Here is a 19,049-nt window from a genome sequence, read left to right as displayed (position 1 = left end):
CCTTTTTAGGACCAACTATTCTAATTATGTCTATAAATATTAAGGACATATCTACAGATAAAGACACTCTACTTTACTTAAGCTTATCAGACATATGCGCTTAACACAAATGTGACGTATTTCTACTGCAAGAAGCAAATAGAGGGCTAAACCTAGGGTATTTGGTATTAAGCTGATCGCTGAAAATAACGAAATAAACATAATAAATGCCGGCAAAGAAAAACATAAAATGAGAGAGGACAAACAAGTCAGCTGAGGAAACTTTTCAACGATGTTGAGTTTGGATCCACTATCCACGTATATTATGAACAATACTACGGCTCCTGACTGAGGATCTAAGCACAAAACTAATTATAAAATTTGGACAAAAATAATACAACAATGGCTAATATACAAAGTGTGTAGACAAGCAAAGCAAAGACAAAGTTGTGGCCTTGCTTAAACCTGACAAAAACCCCAACGACCACAAAAGCTATCGGCCAATATATCTATTTATTTTTTCAGCTATACAAAATACTGCTACATATGATCCTTAATATAAACCGATATTAGAAGAAAAACTTCAATTTAAAGATAAAAGTGGCTATATATGACAGGATAGATCATGTTCGTTACACATACTAAATCTTGCCCAACACAGCGAAGACGCATATGAAAAATATCAGACATGAGGAGTGGTATTTGTCAATCTAAATTCTGCTTACGACACCTTAAATTAAAGCACATTTCTCCAAAATCTATGTGATATCCCCTTAGGTAATAAACTCACTTGTATTATCCGCGTATGCCTACACAACAGAAAATTTTCCGTATCACTCAATGATAAGAATAGAAGATGAAGATGGAGAACGTAGTAGAACGGTCTCCTTTGGAGTACCGTAATGGCACCTACACTGTATAATATTTACACAACCCATACCAGTAAATACTAGGACTTTTATTTTGTAGATGATACATCTATTGTTGCACAACCAAAAAAATTTTGTTGCTGAAGTGGAGAAAAATCTAAATATCATATCTTAAACACAATAAAAATAGATTATAAATTAATTTTAAGCCAAACCCTGGAAAAAGTCAGGCGGGCTCCTTCAATGTCCCTAACAGAGACGCTTTCACAAATTTGAACATATACCTGAACCAATAGTGTCATGAAATCCTTAAACACACTTTGTAATTCACAGAACTTTGTTTAAAACTAAATGGAAAACTAGAACCAGAAAAATAATATTCTTCGCGAACTTGTCAGCTAAAAATGGGAAGCACATCCTTCCACTCTTAAAACGTAGACGCTTGAACTCTATGCTTCTGCTGCCGAATATACCTTGCTTGTATGGGTGATATCAATACATACTTAACACGTAGATTTAGCTATAAATTAGTCAGCCAAATTCAGCGGATATTAAGACTCACATCCATACATAAGCTCTACAATATCGTAGTTATCAATCCACATAATATCCGAAGATAAGTAGCTAGAGAACAAAAGAAACAATGTCTAGATTCGTAACATCCACTCCACGAATAACAACCCATTTTATGACTAGAATCGAGGAAAAACTAGCTAGACCAACACATCTGCAAGACATACAAAAAAAAATAAGCTGCTTCTCGCCATCTCAACCCTCGAAAGGAACTTCCTTATGGTAGTTATCTTCATTAAATCTGCGGAAATGAGGACTCTTGCCTTCAAACACCGGTTAACCTGTGTGAATCTTGGGTGATACAAGATTCATTACACTTTCTTAGTTGACTTTGCCATTCCAATCGCTCTTTTTTGAAGGGACAAGGTTTATTTATTTGAACTAAACATGTAAAGTACAGTCAGTAAGCTATTACTTATATTGATCATTGCAAATTTGACACTAACTACAATTATATTGACTACATATTACCCCTAAATAGGAGATAAAACATTCAGTATGTAATATAGGTGTAAGTATGTAATATGGGTGAAGTGGTATAATTGTTGTTAGATAAATTAAGCATTCTTCTTTTTTTTTGTGCACTACTATCCATTTTTACAAAAAAATATTTATTTTAGCACTTCAATATTTATTTTGAGATAACTTTCTATCCAGAATTATCTGTAGTACACAGATAAAACAAGAAATAAAATAATAAAAAATCTGTATAAAAAATATCATAAAACAATGGATAAAATAAAAGAAGTTCTTATCTATCGAATTCTTAAATAAAACATATGAAGACATACTCACGTTAACAAAATACATTAGGAAATTTCCGCATGTGAAAAAAATCCAATTTGGTAACAAAATCCTTTTGTATCTATAAAGCTATTTTTAGAAAAGCACGTACCTACCAAAAACAGGTAGTTAATAGTATTCATATCTGTTACACAATGTAATGCGTTTGAATGATAACAAAAATAAGGAGTCCATATAAACCGTTCAGACTATACGCGAGAAGTATACAGCTTAATGGCAGAGTTGCCAAACTATCAGAGCTTACTTAAACCGATATACCTATGGTTCCAGTATACAATGAAAAAGATCTGTACGACCCCTATAAGATATACACGTGAACTAAGCAATATACATTCATGATACAGGGGTACTTAAGGGCTCCACAAAATTTTTAAAAATTATGAAACTATACATGTTGACGAATCGACAGAGCCAATATTATGGAATGGTCAAGTGAGCTCCGTATATCGGTGTCGACTTGACCACGGAGCTCACTTAAACCTGAATTTTAACATGGGCAGAGTCCACTTTATGCCGTAGATATATATATATATATATATATTTCTATATATATATATATATTAAAAGTAGTGCTAAGGTTAATAAAATTACAAAAATTAATATTAAACTCACCAGTCTTCCGGGTTGAACTGCGTTGATTTTCATTACGCCCAGCTTTCTACATCTTCTCTGATGTCTTCTTCAGGGCTTCCGAGGTCTCAGTCTCGCGAGGTCTCAGTCTCACAGACACTACTACACTGATGTCCTCTTACTTTTTAACGACTGCTAATGACAGTTAATCTGGAACAACAGAGAATGCAAATTATTCTTAGGAAAGCACTACTTTCTATATAATTTTTAAATATACGATTTATTAATGAAATTCCTCCTCCTCATTCCTTGAGCCCTTGTCAGGGCGTGGTGACACTTTGAATATTATTGGCTTGCTGCCTTCATTGGCTACTATCCTACCTTTCCTTCTACTATCAATAGTTTCATGGTTCCCGTTCTTCTAACTCTGTGGCCGAAGTAAATTAGGTATGCTCGTTTTATTTTTTTAATAGCCTGTTTTTTATAGAATAAAATAGAAATATGCTTTATTGTCACCGAAAATTGTACAATTTCGAAAAATAACAATAACAATTAAAATTTAACAATCGATTGCAAAATTTAAATAAATTGCAAATTGTAAAATAAAACCTTACGAACTAATAAGTTTAAGTTGCTGCATGTGATACCTAAATATACGAGGCATGTTGTTTAAGTAAGAACCGTTTTGCGATTCCGCCGCCGCAGCGCTACGGTCGGCGTTCCGCGCATGAGCGCTGGTTACCTGCATCTCTTGTATATGCACTGACGCCATTACAGTCTAATTCTTCATTGTATACTTGTTTACTTCAGTGTTTAAGATGCCTCCAACAATCGTGAGTCACGCTGATTGTGAAGTACGGGCTGTTATACGATTTCTTAGTGCTAAAGGCGTAAAACCGATCGATATTCATCGTGAGATCGTTGAAGTTTACGGACAAAACATTATGAGTGATGGAATGGTAAGGAAATGGGTGAGAGCATTTAAAGATGGCCGCACAAATGTGCATGATGAAGAACGGAATGGGCGTCCTTCGGTCGTTAATGAAAATTTGGTGCAGAAAGTGGACGAAAAGGTGAGAGAAAACAGACGCTTTACAATTTCATCATTGTCCGACTGCTTTCTTCAGTATTCTCGTAGTGTTTTGTATCGCATTGTTACCGAGAATTTGAATTACTGGAAATTGTGTTCACGTTGGGTTCAAAAAATGTTGACGGATTTGCACAAAACCCAACGTTTAGGCAGTGCATTGACTTTCCTTGAGCGGTACCACAGTGAAGGTGAAGATTTTTTAGACCAAATTGTTACTGGTGACGAAACGTGGGTGGCCTACGTCACACCAGAATCGAAACAACAATCCATGGAATGGCGACATTCATCATCACCCAAAAGAGTGAAGTTTAAGCAAACAATTTCTGCCCGGAAAATCATGTGCACAGTTTTTTGGGACAGAAAAGGAGTATTGCTAGTGGAGTTTCTGCCTCGTAATGAGACAATAAATGCAGCGTCTTATTGTGAGACATTGAAAAATCTGCGTCGTGCAATCCAGAACAAAAGACGTGGCAAGTTGAGTAAGGGTATCGTTTTGCTGCATGACAATGCCCGTCCACATGTGGCTAATCAGACCAACGATCTCATCAAATCATTTAAATGGGAAACTCTAGATCATCCTCTATACAGCCCTGATCTGGCGCCCAGCGACTACCATTTGTTCCAGCACTTGAAGAAACACCTGGGCGGTCAGCATCTTCAAGACGATAACGAAGTCGAAACATTTGTGATGCAGTGGTTAACAAGTCAGGCGGCAGAATTTTATCAGGAGGGTATTCAAAAACTGGTGCCACGTTATGACAAGTGCCTCAATATTCACGTAAATTATGTAGAAAAGTAGATTAAGGTACAGGCTTTCATGTAAAAATAAAATTATTGCCATATCTTTGCACGTCCGTTTTAAATTCCAAAACGGTACTTACTTAAAAAACACGCCTCATATAAAAATACTTTAGTTATTTGTACATAAACGTACCGTAATTTCTTAGCTATTCGTTAAGAAACTTCTACTGAATAATATGGTTTTTCATATAGATAGGATTGTGTCTTTTTACGGAACTTAAGGAAAGAAGTGGCATATGTAAGTTGCAAAGGGAGAGGGTTGTATAATTTGTTTGTCAAATATAATATAGATTTCTTTACTAACTTATTGGACGGGATCGGTAAATACACAGCAAAGGTTGAATTTCTGGTGGAATAGTCATGATTAGGTTTTGATAGAAAACATGTAGGTGTTTACTAATTAAGCAAAACAGTTTTTAAAATACAAATATAAAGAGGGAAGAGTTAAATTCACGTGAATTTTAAAGTAGCTTCTGCAATGTGTTATTCTATTGACACCAAAAAGATACCATTGCTCTTTTTTATAATTTAAAAATAACATCAGATTGGGCAGCTAAACTAGAACTCGAAAAAGAAAGACCATATCGAAGATGAGACACAACCAAAAAAAAATATGTTATTTTGGAAGGTGCTAAATTGATTTCCTTCGAAACAGATCTTATTGCATAGCATGCTGAGGCTAGTTTCTAACTTAAATCAGTATGACCAATATAAGTGACCATTAAGGTTGCTGTCTATAAAAATACCAAGAAATTTTACAGAATCGACGATACTCTGGTTGTTATTAAGAAGCAAGGATTAAAGAGCCCTTTTATAGAATAGTGCTGCTGTCTTATCCACGGTAAAAGAGAATAAATTAGGTTCGCACCTAGTTTTTAATTTTAGTAGTTCACAAGGTATAGTTGCATGAAGAGTTCCTTCAAGGAAACTAGAGTAACTAGAGTTCCTCCAAAACAAAGAGAAAAATTTGTCCATTGATTTTTAAGTAAGTGATGTCATTTATAAAGATAAGGACAAGTAAACGACCCAATACTGAACCTTGTGGTACTCCATATACAATGCTTTTGTGACTAGAGTCAGTATCATTTGCTCTAGTTAGTTGTTTCCTATTCCCCAAGTAAGATTGGAACCAATTCAAAGATATACCTTGAATTCCGTAGAAATTTTGTTTTTTTATTAGAATGTCCTGATTTACAGAATCAAAAGCTTTAGCATAGTCACAGAAAATAGTGGCAGTGTAAAAATTATTGTTGAGTGCTTATAGACCTCATTTAGTACAGAAAACATAGCATCACTAATACATTTATTAGATAAAAAGCCAAACTGACCGAGATAAAATGTTGTTTTCAACGAGAAAAGACATAGCTGGGGGTTTTATAAGTCTCTAAATATTTTGGATAGGACCGGTAGTAAGGCAATAGGTCTATAGTTGCAGGCATTCAATTGTTCATCACCCCTTTAGGCGCTCTGGACCTTTTTCAAAAGAATCATAAAATAGTGATACCAGAACTTATCATACATTTTTTGGGAGATTTAAGAAAATTTTTATGGATAGTCCATCAGTAGTACATGAAGATTTGCTTTTGATAGTATTGATTGTTTGGATCAATTCAGATTTATCAACTGGTCTTATTTTGAAGAATGAATGTGAGATCTTTTTTGAATTGGTGATATAGGAAATAGGCTCTTGTTGTGGCAAAATAATTGTTATTATTATATTTTTACTCACATTAACGAAGTATTCATTTAGATTTTCTGGGTTTGGAAGAGAAAATGTTTGAGCTGTTAGTTTTATTTCAAAGATCATCTATTATGGAACAAGTTTCTTTTGCAACATTTTTACAGCTTCCCAGACGTTTTAATAGTACATTTTTTAGCTGTTCTGATAAGTTTTACAGGTTCCTCTGTAATTGGTAATATATTCAATGACAAAGACGTTGGTAGAAAATTTTTTGATGTATAGTAGTGAACGCATATTCTTGGCTGATATGCGGATACCTTTGGTATTCCAGGGTTTGTGACGTTTTAATTTAATTGTAATTAAAGAAAATACCTTATTAAAAATACAGACAAGCCTATCTAAAAAATTACTGAAATTATAATCCGTTCACACAGGAAAAGTGTCACCCAGAAGTCAAGCACAAATTTTTGAATTTACGAAAGTTCTAAGCGGAAAAAATCCTACCTATACCTACTTTCATTAAGCGATGCAGGGCGTATAAACAAAGATAAATTTAACAGATGATTGTTAAAGATGTTCCAAATGAGTCTACTCGTTCCGATAAGTAACAGTATAATTATGACACTTTATTAATTTTTTTATTTTCTCAACTATTAGTGTTTATTGCATAGTATATAAATTATTTTTATCACTGAATACATAGTAAGTAAAAAAATAATCCGATTTATAAAATTAATGAATATTTTATGCATACATGCAAGTAACAGTTCTTCGGGAATATTTAAAAATTAACCGAAATGTCCATCTTTATTTCGTTATTGCCGACGTCGTCGGAACTCATACAGGTTCGGACACGATTTAATTTCGGTAAGTATTATATTTCGGTATCGAAATTTTGTTATTTGAATCGATTTGTGAGTATATTTTTAGTCATCTTGATGGTTAAAGGACAATAAATTATATTTATGCTGTTAATGTTGAATTAGCAATTATTTGTTGTGCGATTTAAAACTATTTAAGTATATATTTTTATTTGTATAACGACCCTATCTATATGTGATTGTGATTACTGTAACAATAACCACGTATTTCAATAACTGATATTGAAACCAAAAATGTCCTCCACTGATTCTGCTGATGAATTGGTTGAAAATACATGGAGTCCTCCTCGAAAACGAAGTAAAAGAAGCCCTCTTAGCGTTGAAGTTAAAGAAATCATTTTAAATGTTTTTAAATGTGAACGACAAGATAATTCCGAGTTAGTGGTTAAAGATATTGTGAAAAAAGTGGCTAATAAAGTTGGAGTTTGTGATAGAAGTGTATTTACGGTGATAAAGGAATACAAAACGAATCATCAATTCGCTGGACCAAAATATGTCTGACCCGGAAAAAGAAGATTGACAAAATTGATGATTTTGACAAAAATGCCATTAGAAGACTGGTTCATAATTTTTTTATGAGCAACGAAATACCCACCGTTGATAAGGTTTTAAAGAAGGTGAACGATGACCCTGATTTGCCAATCTTTTCGAAAACCACATTTTACCGAATATTGAAAAAACTTAATTTTCAATATAAACGTAGGGGAAGAAACGCTCTTTTACTAGATAAAGACGACATTATGATGTGGCGAAGAGAATATCTTCAAAAGATAAAAGCTTATAGAGAGGAGAAGCGGAAAATATATTATCTGGATGAGACATGGTTGAACGCTGGCCATACAAAGTCTAAAATATGGGTAGACACTACAGTAAAAATATCAAGACAAGCTTTTTTGGATATATTAACAATGGATTTAAAAAATCCTTCAGGTAATTTATTACATTATTCAGTGCTCATAAAGTTTTTTTGACATACATTTTTGCTTATAATTTTTTATAAATTTATATAATATATATATATATATATATATATATATATATATATATATATATATATATATATATATATATATATATATATATATATATATATATATATATATATATATATATATATATATATATATAAATGTTTTTGATAGGTTGGAGTCAATAAAAGGGGCCATTGGTTAACTATTTAATATTTAATATCTCGAGCTTTCAATTGTGTTATCAAGAGCTGCTAAAAAAGACAAAATATCTTACAAAGTTGAACTATAAAGAAAAACATTTTTTGTTAACTCACCAAATAAAATTAGTTTCGTTAATAAAAATTGCTGCAAATACATGTCAAAAAGAATTAATACTAAAATGCCCTTATCTAATAAATTCTTCCCTGAAATTTTAATAATTTTGAAAACATTTTCTTAACAAAAAAATAATTGAATTTATAAATAGTTTAAAGTAGCAACCAATTACAAATAAGCCTCAATGTCATAAATACCAACTAAAAAATGTTTACCTTTGACAATTATATTGTCAAAAATAAAATTTTGTTTAAAAATTCTTTTTTGTTTAGTAACAAAAAAGAAGAAGATTTATTCACCATTGATAGATGTCTGAAAAAATGTAACAGATATAATATATAATATATAATATATGGAAAATTAAATAAAAATGTGATATTTTTCAAGTTTTATATATAAATTATTATTATTTTATATATAATATAATTATAAATTTTGCTTAGGTTTTGAATTTCTGATCTTTTGTTTAAACTATTATCACTTTTGCTAATACAAACCATTTCCAAAAAAGTCCTTTTGAATTTATTACTTTCACTACATAAAATTTTAATATTATATTCTTACTCTTATATATATATATATATATATATATATATATATATATATATATATATATTATATATTATTTCAACATTATTGAGTAATGAGTTTTTTTTTGTTATTATTATTATGAAACTTTTTAGAATTGTACAAACAACTAAGTATAGTAAAAATTAAAAATAAAACTTATATTTTTTGTAGGAACTCTGTACATAAAATTGTTGGCAAAAAAAATAAATTCCTGGGTTTTTCGCCCTATATAAATGGTTTCTATTATCGGATATCAACTAAAACAATCAGGTTCTTTGTCGAGCACTTTTGCAAAATTAAAATGTAAATTTCGTATTTTATAAGATAATATATTATTCTGATTAAACAAAAAGATAATCCCAAATGCGGCCCTGTTGCAGGCCTACACGTGGTAATGTTTACATCTCCCTGCATCGGTTAATGAATTTTACTATAGACGTTGGCTTTTCGAGGATGGTTTGTTGAGAGTATTAAACTTGGTATATACTGATTCATGATCAGATAGTTCTGCATTAATAATTGTAAAGCGTACATTACGGTGTGAGAAATCTGAGACAATATTATCAATTATGGTGGATGTTGTTTTAGTAATTCTTGTAGGAGAATTAACGTGCATTGTAAAACTATACGATTTGAATATATTGACCAAGGATAATTGGGTAGCACAAGCAACAGCTTAATTAATATTTAAGTCACCGCATAGAATTTTTCTGCTTTTATTGGGCAGATCGTCTAATAAATTTAGCAGGTTCTGAAAACATATTTCCGTAGAAGAATGAGGTGATCTATAAATGCAAAGAATGTATAGATTAAGATTCTTGTTATAAACCAATGAAAACTCAAAAAAAGCTTCATTCAACAGAATGTCATATTTTGTTATAGGAGAGAAATCATTATTTATAGAAATAATTAGGGTACCACCATGAGCTAAACTTAGACGATCATACCTAGAAATTGTGGTATATTTTTCTACAAAAAAGGCTCGTTGACTTCAAGCCAGTGCTCAGTAAACGAAACTATCGGGGGAAACCCTAATTTTTCTAGAAACAAAATCAATTCATCTGTTTTAAATTTTATAGAACGAATTTTAATCAGAACTATGCTAAAGTTGTCATCACTAAAATAATTTGAGGTTTCTAGTCCCACACAACTTGTCATATTATGTTTTGGAAAGACAAACGAATAGTAATTTCGGTGACTTTACCTTGACTTTTGCAGATGAATAATTCTTTCCGAAGTGAGAAAAGATCTAAAAGCGAATGGATTTAGTGTCCGCAGTTATATAAATAAAAACCAAAAGAAGACCTAAAAGCAGCAAGATCAGCTTCCACCTCAGTTGGACCAATTACATAGTCATCGTTAAATTTTCAAAGGATTTCTCGTAGATCTTCAGTCTTAGTGGGAATTCCTTCGGAAGTTAAAAGAGTTTAATGTTTGTGTTGATGTATCTTTCGTAACATACGAAGAAAGTTGGTCGTGTAAAAAAGCCAAATGTAGCTTAATTGCTTTCAAGATATCCGGTTCGCTTAATCTTGCTAGAAGATATCGACTGTTCGACTTATTGGTATCTAACTCTTGATGGAGTCAAAGGATCCAGATTTATCGAAGCTTTTAAAGTATCCTTTTTAATGAAGTTAATATAAGAATGGAAAGCATTCTTAGATTTGCAAATTTTGACGGCCTGCTTGTCTGTTAGTATTTTTGTGTTTTCCACTTCATTTTTGTTGTTGCATAAAATAGTAATTGGATTTTACAAGCTAACAGGGCTTCTAAGGTTCTTCGGACTCATATTTGACTCAGATGAAGGCGTTGGTTTGGAATATGAAGATTCTCTAGACCATTTAATGTTTCCACTAGGTGGCCAAATTTCCTTATTATATAATAAGTCAATGGAGATTTCAGATTCTATGCCTATTTTGAATCAGGAACCACTCACTGTGTTGGCATCTAAAGGAGGGCTAACATTAATAATATATTCCCTCATACCTAGCTTCTCTTTAATAAAGTGACCAACTTGTATAGGGGTGTAAATTGGGGTAAGTTGGTAATACCTACATAATGGTATTTATCTTCTGTAATGTTTGGCTTTTTCTCTGCACTTAATGCGAAATATTGAGGGACTGTTGGGTACCTGAGGTGACATAAAATGTATTTTCCTTCAATACTTCTTTGTTATATGAAGCTCTTCCAGAATTGACAGGTTGGTTCTATGTTTTATCTAGGACAAGCCCAGAATTCTATAGACCCACATTTTAAAGGCTTCAATCTTATTCCTATAGATTTTTTTAAGTATCTATGTTTCAGCTGCGTATATAGCAATGGGAAAAATAAAAGCATTGACCAACCAGAGCTTAGTAATTCTTGTAATTGTTTAATCTTTCCATATCTTAATCAGTTAAGCTGCTGCGGTTCGGGCCATTACTAGTCTACGCTTGATTTCTGAGGAGCAATCGCCATTGTTGGTTATCAGGGAGCTCAAGTATACAAATCTTTCTACCACTTTGAAATTCGCCACTTGTTGTATGTACGGTAGAATATTATTTGCTATATATACGATAATTATTTTTGTTTTTCCAGTGTTGATTTGAATTTCGAATTCTTCGCTTTGAATGAAATTAGATAATTCTTAACCCATCAAAGCCTGAATTATTTTTTTTTTGTAAAACTGGTGGTCTTTGCTAAGTTTAGTTTAGGAAAAATACAAATAAGCACAAAAACGTATTAAATTTTATTTGTTTATCGAACATATGGCATTACAAACTTTGACCATATGGTAACACTATGTCAAAATACTATAAAAATATTATCAGATTAACTCTTTATGAAATATGGCAAAGCATTCAATGCAGAGTCCAATAGCGCATTTCTCGCACTGCGTACGTCCTACTCAGCAGTAGACGAGCAGTGTTTGCTCGTCTTCCATCTCATTAAAAACACTAGTCTTTTCTGGTGTATTATCAAAATAATCCAGCTCGGCTTCTGCTAATAATTGTCTTCGAGACAGGTTATCCACAAAGCCACCATTATCCTCGTCAGCTGAATCTTCATCAGTCAAAACATTTGGATCAGGGGGATATATATATATATATATATATATATATATATATATGTCAGTTGTATCATTGTCATCGTTATAAACCATTCCTGGAGCGTCAAACCTCTCCTGTAAATAAACAAATAATTAGATCTCTTATTAACCTAGTGTGACCATTTTGTAGCAGTTTGATTCAGTCTCATGTAAATTTTTTGTTAATGAGCCAGGTTGCCTGCAATATTTTTTATGTTTTTATTTTCTTCTATACTATTATTTTTCTAACTATATCAATAATTATTTAAATTGCCGGAAAGTCTTAATAGTAAACTAATAAAACTACTTACTCAAATCTCGGTTCCATAATTTGCACATTCGTTAATACGCATGAATTCACACAACTATATTATTCTTTCGCTCCAAACTGTGGAATGCCACACTGTAACAAATTGAATACACTGACATCTAGTAACGAAAAATTAAACTGCGGATAGATTTCTGGCGTTAACTTGAGCTACAATTAACATTCAATGATGGCGTGTTTTCGTAACCAAGTGGTCACACAAGGCTTTGATGGGTTAATTAAAGAGAATACACAAAATAAATAAACGGAACCATCTAAATACTGAACTTAAATATATAGAAAACCTCAACAGAGAGAAAAAATTCAGAGCATTCTATAAGAAAGTTAACATCAACAGAAAATAATTCAAGGCAACCACAAGACAATTCAGAAGTCAGAATGGCGACCTATTAATAACAAGGACAGATGTATTGAGTAGATGAGTGGAATACTTTAACCAGGCACTTAATATTGAGGAGAAAGAACACCTGGAAGACGAAAGAGATGAGGTAAGGGGAGCAGACGAAAGGGAAGAGGAACCGCCAAAGATTCTTGAAATTAAAGATGCAGTTAAAAAACTAGCCAGAAACAACTCACCCGGAACAGATAATCTCCCAGCTGAACTATATAAAGAAAATGGCCATGATACCATTATGGCATTACAGCAGCTTATAAAAGAAATATGGACACAGAAATCCCTCCCCAATGATTGGAATATTAGAATACATTGCACCATACACGAAAAATGAGATATCTTTGAATGCTCTAACCTCAGACGAATTATGCTTCTAAATGCAGCGTATAAAATATTTTGCACAATACTATGTGACGGTATGGAACCATATGCAGAACGGATAGTGGAAAAATACCAGGCTGGTTTCAAAGGTGGTAAATCTACAATTCATCAGATTGCAACTCTGAAACAAATTTTGGAAAAAACACTGGAATATGGCATTGATACTCATCACATATTTATAGACTACAAAGCTACCACTCTGTGAATAGAAGAGAAATGTTCAAGGCAATGAAAGAGCTAAGAATACCAAATCTGTTGGTACATTTACCAATACTAACTCTTGAAAAAGTTGAATGTAGAGTAGGAATTCAGGGAGAACTGCCTGAACCTTTTAAAACAAATAATGGGCTGTGCCAGGGAGACCCTCTCTCCTGTATACTGTTCGATATGGCTCTGGAAAAAGTAATACGTATGTCACAAATCGCAACCACTGATTCAATATATAATAAATCAGTGCAAATTCTGGCTTATGCTGATAATATCAATATTGTTGGGAGAACGGAAAACGCTGGACGAGAGGCGTATGTAGCATTAAAAGAATCAGCTACAAAAATGGGTGTAATAATAAACACCTTCAAAACGAAGTATATGAAAATAAGTATGCAACCATAAATTCTACGACCACTCGTTATAGGAAACGACGTCATCGACACAGTGAAAGAATTTGTATACCTGGGAGCGCTCCTTAACACTGAAAATAATACTACCGCAGAGATAAATCGCAGAATTTGCACGGCCAACAGATGCTATTTTGGGCTCAATCTCCTCCTTAAATCCACAATTATATCGAGACATAGAAAAATAAAACTCTGCAAAACAATAATACGTGCAGTCCATAACATATGGGTCAGAGACCTGGACTCTAACAAAAAATAATGAAAACGTGTTAGGATATTTCGAAAGAAAAGTACTAAGGCGAATCTATGGAGCAAGGAATGACAATGGAGTGTGGAGAAGACGATACAACTTCGAACTTTATTGAATATACCAGGAACCTGATATCGTAAAACATATTAAGATAGGACGTCTGAGATGGATAGGACATGTAATGCGGATGGAACAAAATAACTTAGCTAGAAAAACGCTCCTTGATAGACCCATTGGTCAGAAAAGAAGAGGAACACCCAGAACAAAGTTCCTTGATAAAATCAATGAAGACATGAGAAATATGGGAACAACGCAGGGTTGTAAAGCCAGAATGATGATGATGATGATTAATCTTAATTAACAGGGCTAATAAGAGAAAGAGTATCTTTTCTAATAGGAAAAAATAAAAAATTACAAGAAAAATGATTTTTAATGAAAAGATGAGGGATTGAACCCACGTCCTTCATTATTATTTTCGTTAAAGTTTGTCACTTTTTGTATTTAAATGCATACAATTTACAACGATTTAGAAATAGATATTTCAAGCTTATTTATGACACTTCTCTTCTTTTTATTATTCATTTTACCTGCATATATATGTAAAAAAAATTCTAGTTTCATGCACATGGTGCAAAAAAATGTTCTCCTTCTAGTCTCAGTTCTGGATACCTTTTGATCCACGTTAGGTTACACTTCACTTTTAACATATTTAACAAACACAACTGACTGCCTCGACTTTACTGCTGGAACTAATGGTTTTACAGCTATTAATATTTAAGAATTATTAAAATAGTATAACATTCAATGTTTTCGAAGATAAAAATATTAATCCCTTAATGACCTCCAGACATTGGATTGTAGGTACATATTTCGAATAAATTCTAGGAATGAAATTATAGATAAAGTGTATGCATTCTTAATCGAAAAATCGTAAAAGCGATTTTGAAAATGCAAACCAGCAATAGTTTAACCCAGTCTGAGACTTGCACATTAGGAGGATACAATTCATTGGAGCGAAGAGACTTATCTCTCGTAAACAAGAATCACTCTACCCCGCTCCAATGCTCTAGACCATTCACTTCCCCACCCCGATAGCGCTCTGATACGCTATAGAGGATCTCTGATCAGCAAAGTGCTTGTTATGCGGGAGTCTTGGTACAACGCATCCCACCCGAAATCCTACCCCGAACAATGCAGACCAGCGTAAGGCGCTCTATTCCCACTATCTCTAGTGACTTATCATCGATCTGTCTTGCATGCTTGGGCCCCGAGTCCCCGCTCTGACTCTAACAGGTCAAACTAGGAGTGACTGAGAGACAGACGACACGAGAGAGATGGCAACCTCGGTAAGGCAGGGGGGTTCAAAGTCTGTGGTGGTTCGTGTGGGTGAAAGTATGGAAGAAAGAATGGGAATCGGATGATAGCAGGGCATCAGGAGAGATGTTTGCCTTAACCAGCCCTTCCGGTGACTCGGCGCTCGAGGATGTGGGCTCCTTTTGCACATATTTTAAGTTTTGTTAATGAGCTTGCGCCTTTTGTTAGTGTTTTATTAATTTTTTGGTAGCCCAATCCGTTTCTTATGTTTTTTCTAGATTTTTTTTTATGCTGTCTTAAACTTATAAAATCAACATTAGTAAATACAGTGCCATGCCAAAGGTGAGCTTGTTTTCTTCTTTGGATAGAGCTACGATTATCTAATTATCTAGACTGTATTAAATGTTTGCTAATGTTTGCTTTTTGGATCTTCTGTTTCCATTTATGGTACACATCATACCCTAATATCTCTCGTAGGATCTGGTGTGGGTGGTCTTCTAAATCAGCGAATTTTGTTTTTACTTTTTCCTCCATCTTGTCCAGTACCCTGATTTGTTTTAGTTCTCTGAGTATAAACCGTTTAGCGATATATCTGGGCACAGTTGCAGCTTCTCTAAGGCAGTTGTTGTGTGCTGATTGAAGCTTCTTTTTGTTGCTGTGACTTGTGTGCCCCCATGCAAGAGATTTATATGTAATTATTGGTAGTATAATGCTGTTTATCAGTCTTAATTTTGTTTTCATAGCTAATTTGCTTCTTCTTCCTGTTAGTCCTCTTATTGCGGCTCTGGCCGTTGCTGTTTCCTGGACTCTCGCGTTAACATGGGGTGTGATTGTTAGACCTTGGTCCATTGTGACTCATTGGTATTTAGCTTCGTTTGGAATTCGATGGGTCTCTCCTGAAATGTTAGCTGTTCTTCTGGTTTATCTCGTCTCTTTTTGAAGATAACCGCTTGGGTCTTTGCTGGATTTACTGCTATTTTCCATTGGATACTCTTACAGGTTCCTATGTTTTGCCGCGATTGCAGTGTCGTCTGCATAAAGGCTGATTAGTGTTCCAGGTGTACTTGGAACGTCTGCTGTGTATATGCTATACAGGAGGGGTGATAAGACTGCCCCTGTGGTACTTCAGCTTCTGAGATTCCATGTTTAAATAGAACTCTTCCTATCTGGACCCTAAATTTTCAGTGGCTTGGGTACGAGGAGATGAGGTTCGTCATGGCCCCGCTGTATTCATAATCTTTCATTTTGTATATTAGTCCTTTAAGCTCTGTCTAAGGTTTTGCTTAGATCCAAGAAGGCTGCTCCTGTGTATTGCTTGTTATTAAATTCTAGTGGCTATATATTCTGTAAGTCTGAGTATTTGTAGTTTGCTGGAATGTTGAGCTCTGAATCGGAATTGTGCTTTTGCGTTTAACCCCAGTCTGTCTGTCTCTGATTAGAGTCTGGTTTGGAAATCTCGGTCTACTACCTAACTGACTGCTGAAAGTAAGCTAATTGGCCTGTAATTTTGCGGAAATATGTGGTTCTTTCCCGGCTTTGGTATCATGATTACATGGGCTTTCTTCCATCGCCTTGGGAAGAACCTGTATCTTAGTAATGCGTTTATTATGTTTGCCAGATACACAATTGATTTCGAAGGAAGATACTTCAGTACTTTGTTGATGATTTCGTTTGGACCAGGTGCTTTTTTTGGTGAACTTTTTTTGATCAGTTCACTTATTTCTCTTGGTGATGTGGGATTTATTATTTCTTCTTGTTCTTTGAGTTTTTAGTTCTGTTTCTTCAAATTCTTCGATAAAGTCTATGTTTTCATCTTGGTTTTAATTCAATGTGCACTCTCTTTCAAGAGTCCTTCTCATCACGTCGGCTTTCTTTTCTACTGAGTAGACGATTCCGTTTTCTCCGTGTAGTGTTTGTTCTATGTTCTATTAGTGCCTGTTTGACTTGTCGATTCATTCGGTTTGCCCTATTTTTATCTTCCTGATTTCCTATTCATCTGGCGTTCTTTTTGGCTTTGTTCTTTTCCTTTATCATTTTTTTATGGCCTGATTAATGGCTCTAAATTTTCCTACGTGAATTTCATATTCTTCTTCAGTAGTGCTATTACTTAGTGCTTTTTGTATTGTTTTCTAGCTCTAGGATTTTTTCGTTTATTTCTTGTGGATTGTCAATTGTAGCAACGTTTCCAATTCCTATGCTCACTAGTCGTTGTTTTGTCATCTTCTTCTTATGTGCCTATTTCTAGTAGTATAGTGTTGTGGTCTCCTGATACTTCGCTTAAGGTTCGAATGTTTGTTTGTAGCCACTATTATTATTATTAAAAATCCAAATGGGTTGCTAGAGCATTTTCTGGAAAGTAAGTTGGTTCGATAGGCCCAATTGCCATGGTGTCTTCGTTGTTGATTTTAAAAATGTTTATTGTGCCATCATTAAAAACGTAAATATATTCTCCATGTAGAAATATCGTAAATATTTTCAATTGAAAATGTATAGTCTTTAAACGAATAACAAGGCAATGCACAGGCAAATTTGATAAAAAATGCAAACAATACATTAAAATGCAAGTTGCATATTATTTGCCCTTTAATAATAATATTAAGAAAAATAAATTTATCCCACTAATAAACTGGAGCAACCACTTATGAATAGTGGGAGAAATGTTAAAAATATTTTCCTTTTTTCCTCAACAGTTTTTTATATATTTTTAATTTTTAAATTTAATTTAATAATATGCATTTTTAGCAAAAACATAACAAACATTATGAATCTCCAGAAGAGGAAGGCAAGAGATTCCAAACATTCCAAGAGAATTTGCGACAGCTAGAAGAATGCCTTAAAAAGTACGAAGGAGTGAGGAGCGTAGAAGAAACGATAAAAGTAGGTCATCCTTGTCGTATATATTCATTTCCACAGGATGTGACAGATGATGAACTTAACGCTCAATATATTAAGAGACCAGAACGTAAATCGCACAAATGGTTTAAATGATTTACTATTAAAAATAAATTGTAACTTTAAAATTAATTACTAGTACTAAAAAAATAATCAAAATATATATCTTATTTTTAATTTTGTTGTGTATATTTTAAAAATAATGTTTAAAATAACATTTTCTGTTTCAACGCAATAAAAACCATTAATATATATAAATTTAAATTATGAATACTCGATTATTAGTTTACTCGTCCTCGGTACTCTTTCTCCTTTTTCTGTTTTATATACAATAGATGTAGCTGGTGCCAAGGACAGATAAAAGAGGAAGGATAGGGTAAGTAGTAATTCTATGAAAACAAGGATAAGCGAACCCAGCCCTGTAACAATTGTCAAATAACTGTCAAAGTGTGGTAACACATTTTAAAGTTTCTCTGCATTTTAAACTTTAATTAAAGTATTATTTGAACCTTCAAACGATTAGGACAGGCGATAGTGTGGTCAGTGAACCAGTTTTTACACCTTTTACACCTAAACTTTTAATTTTTATTGAAAAGACAATTAATAACTATACACTTATAATTTATACAAATAATATAGGTCCCGATGGGGGACACAAATAAACAAGGTACGTCTTTTGCGACGACAGATAGTGATATGCAT

The 19,049-nt window shown here is 33.4% G+C and overlaps 1 long non-coding RNA gene across 1 annotated transcript in view; it reads left to right on the top strand.

Annotated features, from left to right (window-relative positions):
- LOC140449798 (uncharacterized) overlaps positions 1 to 18,524 on the top strand; it is a 32,136-nt gene extending 13,612 nt beyond the window's left edge. The window contains exon 2 of the long non-coding RNA XR_011951886.1: positions 18,198 to 18,524. This is a non-coding gene — a long non-coding RNA (uncharacterized lncRNA). The remainder of the gene's footprint in view (positions 1 to 18,197) is intronic.
- The last annotated feature ends 525 nt before the right edge of the window (positions 18,525 to 19,049 follow it).

Source organism: Diabrotica undecimpunctata, chromosome 9 (genome assembly GCF_040954645.1).
Source record: "Diabrotica undecimpunctata isolate CICGRU chromosome 9, icDiaUnde3, whole genome shotgun sequence".
Classification (NCBI taxonomy): Eukaryota; Metazoa; Arthropoda; class Insecta; order Coleoptera; family Chrysomelidae; genus Diabrotica; species Diabrotica undecimpunctata.
Note: the sequence above shows the minus strand (reverse complement) of the source record. Positions and strands in the feature narration are given on the sequence as shown.